General features: G+C 41.5%; 1 long non-coding RNA gene across 1 annotated transcript; it reads left to right on the top strand.

The window, feature by feature from the left end:
• The first annotated feature begins 3,690 nt into the window (after positions 1-3,690).
• Positions 3,691-7,598, top strand: LOC116743834. Its single transcript, XR_004346902.1, has 3 exons — positions 3,691-3,853; positions 6,936-7,203; positions 7,506-7,598. It is a non-coding gene; the product is annotated as an uncharacterized LOC116743834 (long non-coding RNA).
• Positions 7,599-9,019: the final 1,421 nt, after the last annotated feature.

The raw sequence follows: 9,019 nt of genomic DNA, 5'->3' as shown, positions 1-9,019 counted from the left end.
TTGTAGCAGTTCACTTCCAATTAATTTCAGTATTTTGTGCAAAATCGTCATGAAACAAGCCCTAGTTTTTCTTCTTTAGTTAACCGGTTATAAGGAACTCTACATGTGGGCTGAGAGAGAGGAGGAAATGAGGCAAAAGTTGGTGCCATAGCAGCCTGAGCTACCTGCTCACACGTCACACAACTTACTTATGCCTGTTTGAGCCTAGTTTTGTTTTGGTTTTGTTTTGTTTGTTTTTACTCTTGAGGATGGATTGCTGCTGTGCATATACAGTATGATTATCTAAAATCTATCTCATGATTTTGTGGTCACTTGATGTCCCACGGTTAAGCATTCAATTTCCAGTAAGACTCAGTAAGAAATCAGATGCTACTTCTCAAAAGAAGAGTTATCTCAGGAGTTATCTCTAGAAGAGAGTACATAGTTTTTGTCTAAAATCTTAGGACGCTATGCTGTAATTCTCCTCTCCTGGCTCCTCGGATGCCCCATGCAACATCCATACTGGCCACAGTCATCTCAGGCAACATCAGATTTGCAGGACTGTACCCCTCCCGTGGTTGAGCAGCTTCCATGGCAACGTGGACTTGTTGCAGACTCGTCTTTTGCCCTGGACCTCACTCAAAACTGACAGTCGTCTGGCCTCCTCAGTGATTGGGTCACAGCAGTACACTTAAATGAGGAATACGTTGCCTCCAAAATAAAAAAGAAAATCTACCAAGGATTTTGCCTCTTCTTTAGTGATAAGGGGGTGTTAGGTGCAATAATTGGCTTTGGCGATGTCCTGAAATGGGGGGTAACAATATCATCTAACTTACAGAGGTTTCGGGAGGAGAACATGAGATACCTGGCACAATGTATGGCATTTAGTAAGTCCTTAGTAAGTATTAGCTCAGAGGATGATGGGGGTGATGATGATTCTGTTTATTATCTCAGCAAGACTGCATAGAGAATGCCTTTTCAGACTTTTAAAACCTTTTTCCTTCTTCCCATCCTCACCACTGCACACCGCAATCAGCAGAGTCAGAAAAGGATAGAGATGACATTTGAGGTAGCCATAACTGTATTCATATCTATTATAAAAAGCAGCTATCAAATTCAAGAAGCCAGCTTAGATCTCTACTGTAAAAAGTTAATGAACGGGAACTGCCATTAAATAGAGTCAGAAGACCAGCAGGGGGAGCTCTCACACCCTGTGATGGCAGCACAGCCGACCAGGAAGAAGAAAGACCTCTTTTAGCAAGGACTCAGCAGTTAATGAAGTCGTGGACTCTTTTTACTGCAGCCCTCTCAGCTTCCTTTTCCCTCTAGAAAAGCATTCTCCTTCCCTCGCTGTGTGGGGACTTGCATATGGCTAACCGTGGTTGCAGACCCTGAATTGTAATTCTCTGCTGATCCCAAATAATCCCACCTTTGCTGGAGAAATACCTGGCAGTCTATTTCTTTCAGGTCAACAGTACAAACAGCTGTTGTGTGGCTAAGTCATTTTATATATAGTTATATTCCAGTGAAGTCCTAGACAATTATTTTTTTACAGTTTTTAGCAAGAAAGTGACAAGAAGTATCCTTGGTCCATACTTGCTGTGTATGTTTGTGTGAATGTGCATCAGGACAGGGGTGTGGGGAAGGACAGGGGGCGGGTACAGTGACCTCCACCCCCAGGAGGATAACAGGCCTTCGGGTTCCTAAGTACCAAACCCTCCATAATCCCAGAAAGAATAAACAGGTCTTCCTGGGTTTGTGTGGGCTAAGACCTTCCTAACAGACAATTCAGTTTTTACTTTCAAGAAGGAAATGGATACTTTGAGTTCAAAAGGCAAAGGCAGTTGTAGACCTGGTATGAGAATAAGGGGAAGGAAAAGAAACAGAGGCTTTGGGTCCAGGAAAGAGGTAGTCATCTGCTCCTGAACAGATGGAGCTCCTGAGTGGCACCCCTCACACTGTTTTCAGGATCTGTCTGTGTCCCAGGAAGTCCCAGGGTCAATCAACTATAGGCTCTACTACTGGGAGGGACATCTTGAAAGTGTCCAGCAGTGGTGGCTAAAACAGAGGACCCATCCCAGAGGTACTCTTTCCAAGGAAGCCCTCCTACCACATGAGTGATAACATTGTCACTCACGGGCTTCAGTGTACTGAACACCACTTACTGTGGAACTGTAAGGACTTGTAAGATCTATGTGATCACTAAGACCCACTGGGTGGAAGAGTTGGAGTGCATATGTAAGCAGCTCTTTGCAGTAAACTGCCCTCAGCAGGAAACCCCTTTTCTTGTCACTTTAGCAAAGCTATATTTTTACTAACTTTTTTTTTTTTTTTTGCGGTACACGGGCCTCTCACTGTTGTGGCCTCTCCCGTTGCGGAGCACAGGCTCCGGATGCACAGGCTCAGTGGCCATGGCTCACGGGCTCTGCAGCATGTGGGATCTTCCCGGACCAGGGCACGAACCCGTGTCCCCTGCATCGGCAGGCAGACTCTCAACCACTGCGCCACCAGGGAAGCCCTGTTACTAACTTTTAAACCAAGCACCCCCTTGCTCTACTCATCTCTGGCTCTAGCAGACCTTTCAAATCTTTTGATCACACAATACTTCTTTGGTTCTTTCCTAGATCAAAGAAGTAGAAACGAAGAATAAATAATTAATAGATGACCATATCTCTTCCTTAGCTTTGTCTTCAGTAATATCATGAACAAACTTTATGACCAAACTGTGTAAACAAGATAACATCTAGAGGAAGATCACAAGAAGTAAATGGGCCTGCATGCCATGGGGGATAGCCATGACCCTGACCCCCTATCTCAAAGATTAACTGAGATTATTTCCTTTTTTTCCTTTAAAACGTTCATGGTCTAGCAGAGTCTTCGGAGGTAATTTTTTGGGGAAGATGAGTCTACCATCTCCCCAGTTTGCCGGCATTCTGATTAAAAGCAACTTTCTTTTTTACCAACATTTGTCTTTCTTGAGTTTGAGTTTTGAGTGGAGAGCCGCCAGACCTAATTCAGTAACACATATACTCTGGAGGTGAACTGAAACAATTTGGTGCACAACGAGTATGGGACAGACAGATATTCCCCTTTCATTCGTTTATTTCTTGTATGTGTCAGGTGCTAGTTTAAGTGTTTTCACATAGTAACATTTAATGGAGAAGTTGAGATTTCTGCTCAAGGTGAGAGCCAATAGGCCCTAGAGCACACGAGTGTGTTTGCAGGGTGTGAGCAGAGTAGAAACTACGTATAAGGAACCACATGAAGTATAAACAAGTGATAGATGAGAAGCATTCTGTTGAAAGACATCAAGTAAGTTTTTTGATCCTAACAGGAAAATAGATGATATGTCATTCTCTATCAAGGCTTTCTCCCCTCATTAGACTAGAAACTACATGAGGGCAGGGATCATTAGCTTCGTTCAACACAACATGGCCAGGGAGATATAGTTCACCTATATAACTCAGCCCATAAGACACAGTAAATAAACAATAGATAATTGTTAAAGGAATGAATGAAATCCCCCAGACACAGAAACTAGGGAGACTTGAACTGTTATAATGGGATACCAAGTCTTACAGTTCCTGGATGACTCATTGACTATTTTAGCTACGTTGTTGACCTATATTTAAGCAGATATATAAACAAGAGAACAATTTCACTTTCTTAGGACCCACAACAGAGGAAATGGCAATTAGCAAATAGCAGTGTCCTTGGCTTCCCCTTTTCAAAATCTCTGGGCCACGCTTATTGGTGCCACTGTGGACAGCCTCTGTCCTCAGATCCAAGCGCAACCATCAATTTCCAAGAGGAACTGCTTCTGAGTCTCCTGGAACAAGACTCCATGCTGCTGTGGATTTGCTGCTGGTTCTAGGTGAGTGGGCACCACAGAGCAGGACCTGGATGGGATGGATTGTTCAGCCTCCCCAGAGCACTAGTCTCAGATGCCCATAAAAATTTCCTTGGGCTCTGCCCTCAGGCATTCTCTAGGGGTAAAATGGACTGGGAAAGCTTTCCTTGGAATGTGGACCCCTATCATCTTAAATAAGAATTTAGCAGTGTGTCAAAATAAAAATGATGACAATAGAAATGTTAATATTTTTTGAGTGCTCTCTAGCAATTTGCTTGTGTTAAGTATTTTCATCTTACACTAACTACTACCGAGTAGAATTTGTGTCAGAATTGAAGAATAGATAAATCAACAGTTAGTATATAATTAACCACATCAAAATGCTAAATAGGAGAAAAATTATGGTGACAACAGGTGCCAAAGGTATTAGAATAGGCATTAAAAAATCAATATCTATTCCTAAAATAAGTATCACAGAACAGAAGACTACTACTACCTAACATAACAAGAATACCTGTTCTAGATTGACAGCCAATATTATACATAACAGAACAAGACTAAAATTGCCATTCAAATTGGAGCTAGAACCAAGAGTCTTGCTATCATTATCATTTGTCATAGTTTTTAAATTTTGCCAGTACGCTAACATTAGTAGCAAAAGTAAGAGGCATACACATTGGAAGGCAAGATTTAAAATATATTATTCATTCTTTACTCATTCCCACCACACTTATTTGGCATTTGCTTGTTTGCTATTGTGTTATGAACTATGCAGCCTCTATTCTTGATTATATCATCTATGTGGTATAGTTTGAAGTACATGAATATGAATTAATTAGGAAGATTCAAGATAAACAACCAAAACAGTGACCTCCTTGAATATTATCAAATATTAGTTTGAGATTATAGCAAAGGAATTCCATCTAAAATAGCCATAAAAGTGAAAAAATAGGAGTGATAAAAATGTTTTTTGACTTATAAAAGGAAATCTATAAAACTGTACAAAGAAAACTTCAATGAATGAAGACATGTCATTAGTCTGGATAGGAACACTAAGGTAGAAGTGTTATAAGGATGTCAGTTCTCCCCACGTTGATTTATAGATTCTATATAATTTCAATCAAACTACCTGAGGAATTTTCCTTGGAACTCAATAAAATGTTCAAAAACTTATCTGGAAAAATCTATTGGTGAGAGTATCAAAGAATAGATTTTTTTTTAAAAAAAGAGTAACATCGGAAATCTAATTCATATATTTAAAAAACAGATTCTAGAAAAATATAAAAAGATGATATTATGGGTACAAGATATAAATATAGATCAATGGAAAGTAATAGAAATCTAGAAATACATTCAATTACATATTAGCTTAATTTATGGTAAATAGACATCATCACACAATAGATATTTACAGGTTCCACTGTAAATTTTAAAATAAATCAGATAATTAAGAAATAAGTGTATTTTTTTAATTCTCAAAAACATGGAAAATGCATTAAGACTGTATTGGATTTTTATACAGATTATGTCTTCCTAAATATTGAAGTAGTAGAAAATTCAGAGAAGATTTTCTAAAATAAACATTTGATATGTCTGTAATATGATAATAATACAACTATAATAAAAATGAGTATTACCTTTGGAAAATATTTACAGCTAATAAGGCAAAGAGCTGAGATATGATGCAAAGAATTCATATAAATTGGCAAAAAAACTTGAAAATGTTTTGGGTAAATGGATAAAGATCATGATGATCTACAAAAAGACACTTCCTGCAGCAGCTGCTTACTGGATCCCCCGCTTCACAAAAACCATCGTTTATCCCTAAAACCTAGCAGAGTGCCTGGCACGTAGCTGCACTCAGTTAATATTTCTTGTATGAATGAGTAAATCCATTCAAGAAACACAGATTAAAACATGGCGGTACAGTTTACAGTCAATAAATTTGCAACAGCAACAATAATCCCAGAAGGCCACATGCTAGTTTCCCAGTGCAGGAAGATTGAGTGAAGCAGATGCAGTCACATTGCTCCTGGCAGTGGAAGTGGTAAAGCATATCTGGAAAGCCAGTTAAAAAATGGCATGTATGTTGACCTAGGAATCCCAGTTCTGGGAATCTAAAATAAAGGGGTGAGCATGGAGAAGAGAATATGTACCATGATGTTCACTGTATTTATTATAATATGATAATTTCAAAGAAATGAAAGCAGAATTCTAAACTGTATCTTAACAAGCGCTAAAATTAGGTTAAGGTAATACACATACAAGAGAAATGTTTGGAAGGAAATAGTGAAATCTGATGAGCTGTGGAATTGAAAATATACATGGGAAGTTATATTTTTTTAATATAAATAATATTTAAAATATTTGAAAAATAAGAGTTTCAAACTTCAATTCTGACAGTAGGCTTAGCATTTTTACTTTGATGTGTCCCTGTTACATTGCAAAACTACATAAATGGTCTTCTTTTATCCAGTAAAAAGAAGAAGTTTGATACCCACTTCTGTGTTCTTAACAATTCTCTCTCTTCCCACTGTCATAGCCTTATTACACTGTATTGTAATTTCTTATCAAACTTAGCATCTCCTCCACTAGACTGTAATTTTCTTGAGGGTAGGGGCAGTGTCTTGTTCTTGGTACTCTAATATTTAGACCCACTCCTGGCACAGTAAGTAGTTACCAAACGCTTGTTGAATAAATGAGTGCGTGAACAAGGAAGTTGCTTCCACTGAGTGCCCTTATAAAGGGACAATCCCCCAGATGAGAACTTGGTGAGATCAGACTTCTGCTAAACCCTTCTCTGGACACCAAAGTCAAAACAGAGAGCAGGTGAGGGAGACCAGTGCCGAGAAAAGGGAAGGGCTAGACGTCTTTCTCCACTGTTCTTCTTGCCTCTGGGCTATTCCACACTAATGTCTGGGACCAAAAAAGAGAACTGCTGAGTAGCCAATAGGCCCTGATGATGAGCTGGAGAAGTGTCCATCAGCTGCTTGGGTAGGGACAGGGCAACATAGAGAAGGCAAAGAAAGGCAGATAAAGTGTGAGTGTGCAGCTGAGGACGGGATCCCTGTACTGGGCTAATCTCTCATGTCTCTCTCTCTTGCAGTTCCTGGCTGAGGAGAGTCCTGTGAGTTCCTCTTTGTTTCTTCTTCATCGCCTTGGAGTTATAGTGCCCGGCACAGGAGCCTGGGGAAACTTGTACCAATCCTTCTCCCCACAGCTGCAGGGAAGGGTCCCCCTTTCCCCTAGGCCCAGTCATTCTAGTCCTATCTACCTCTCCGTTCCTGGCACCTTCCTGCTCTGCTCTGCTCAAGAGTTGACTTTCTGACCTCTTCTGCAAAAGGAGGAGGACGCACCTGACAAAGGAAAGACAGGTGAGGAGACAGTGTCTTCACCTGGTTGCAGGTGCACAAAGTTTCCTGGGAGCACCCCAGCTGGAAATCCATTCGAGGAACAGGGAGGCAGCTCTGCCAGAAATATTCACAGGAACTGTCTCACCCAAATCTTTGATCCAGGCTCAGAACAAACTCCTGTCATTTCCATCCTTTTTACCTACAAACTCGATATTTCATATTGACCCTGTTTCAACTTGTTATTTCCTGGTCTGAGCAACAGTCAGAGCTGTTTTGGGGTGTGGGAGGAGGAACTGTTTACTCATTTGTCTGATTCATTTCAGGCCCTGATACTCATAAAAAATCATACGAAGGGGCTTCCCTGGTGGCGCAGTGGTTGAGAATCTGCCTGCCAATTCAGGGGACACGGGTTCGAGCCCTGGTCTAGGAAGATCCCACATGCCGGGGAGCAACTAGCCCCGTGAGCTGCAATTGCTGAGCCTGCGCGTCTGGAGCCTGTGCTCCGCAACAGGAGAGGCCACGATAGTGAGAGGCCCGCGCACCGCGATGAAGAGTGAACACCGCGCCGCAACTAGAGAAAGCCTTCGCACAGAAACGAAGACCCAACACAGCCATAAATAAATAAATAAATAAATAAAATTAAAAAAAAAAAAAAGAATCATACGAGGACGTCCCATAACTACCCCAGAGCAATGTGGACTCCTTACTTCCTTGGCACCAGCCAAGCAAGGGTTGAGGGTTTTGGCAACCAATCCAAACTTAGGGTCTCTTCTTTCTCTTTCTCTTTCTTTTTCAAGCAGAGAGCATGGTTTAGTAGAAAGACTATGGCCTCAAAATTCAGCGAATGAGGTTCAAATCCTATCTTTGCTACACTCTAGCTCTGTGACCATGGGCAAAATGGCCTGATCCCCCACTGACTTACATGTTTACAAATTAGACATGATGATAATGACCCCATGGGTATTCGTGAGGATTCAGTTACCTCATGTAAAGAGTATAACTAGGTGCCTCGCACCCAGTGGAAACTTGATTCATGACAGGTTCGTTCCATCTGCTGCCCAACCAAAAGCTGTGCTCTCTTCCATCCTCCAAGGACCACCATCTTCCAAGGCACAGTGGTAACAATGACATGCAAAGCATCCCTCTACCCAGGAACAGAGAGAGCATGATGAGCCTATGAAAGAATATGGACTACAAGTTTCATTTCAAATGCTATTTAAGACACATCCTGGAAAGCACCAGTGCTGTACCCTGAACTTGAGTCCCAGTGACCCTGTGTACCTGGTGGTCTCTTCAGGTGAGGGAGAGGAGGGTCAGGCTTCAGAAATCATCTGCTCCTGAATGAAGGGTAAAATTCATGAGGAAAAAGCAAAACTGTCATTGAAGAAACTATGAATGGATAGGTTTTGTGGGGAAAGTGAGTGCAAGATATCAACAGGCACCCAGAGGATGGAAAATCAAGGAGTGAATTGAGTGTCTACTGTCTATTGCAGACTGGCTGATTCTCCAGGTCCCACACTCTATCTTTGAAGGAGATAGAGTGATTCTGAGCTGCTGGGGAAGGGAGGGAGGGGAATTGAATGAAATTAGTTACTACAAGGATGGGAAAAAACTTGTTGCTTGACGTAGAGAATGGACTTGAGGATGCGGGGAGGGGGAAGGGTAAGCTGGGACGAAGTGAGAGAGTGGTAAGGACATATAGACACTACCAAACGTAAAATAGATAGCTAGTGGGAAGCAGCCGCATAGCACAGGGAGATCAGCTCAGTGCTTTGTGACCACCTAGAGGGGTGGGATAGGGAGGGTGGGAGGGGGGCTCAAGAGGGAGGAGATATGG

This window comes from Phocoena sinus, chromosome 1, assembly GCF_008692025.1.
Source record: "Phocoena sinus isolate mPhoSin1 chromosome 1, mPhoSin1.pri, whole genome shotgun sequence".
NCBI classification, from domain to species: domain Eukaryota; kingdom Metazoa; phylum Chordata; class Mammalia; order Artiodactyla; family Phocoenidae; genus Phocoena; species Phocoena sinus.
Note: the sequence above shows the minus strand (reverse complement) of the source record. Positions and strands in the feature narration are given on the sequence as shown.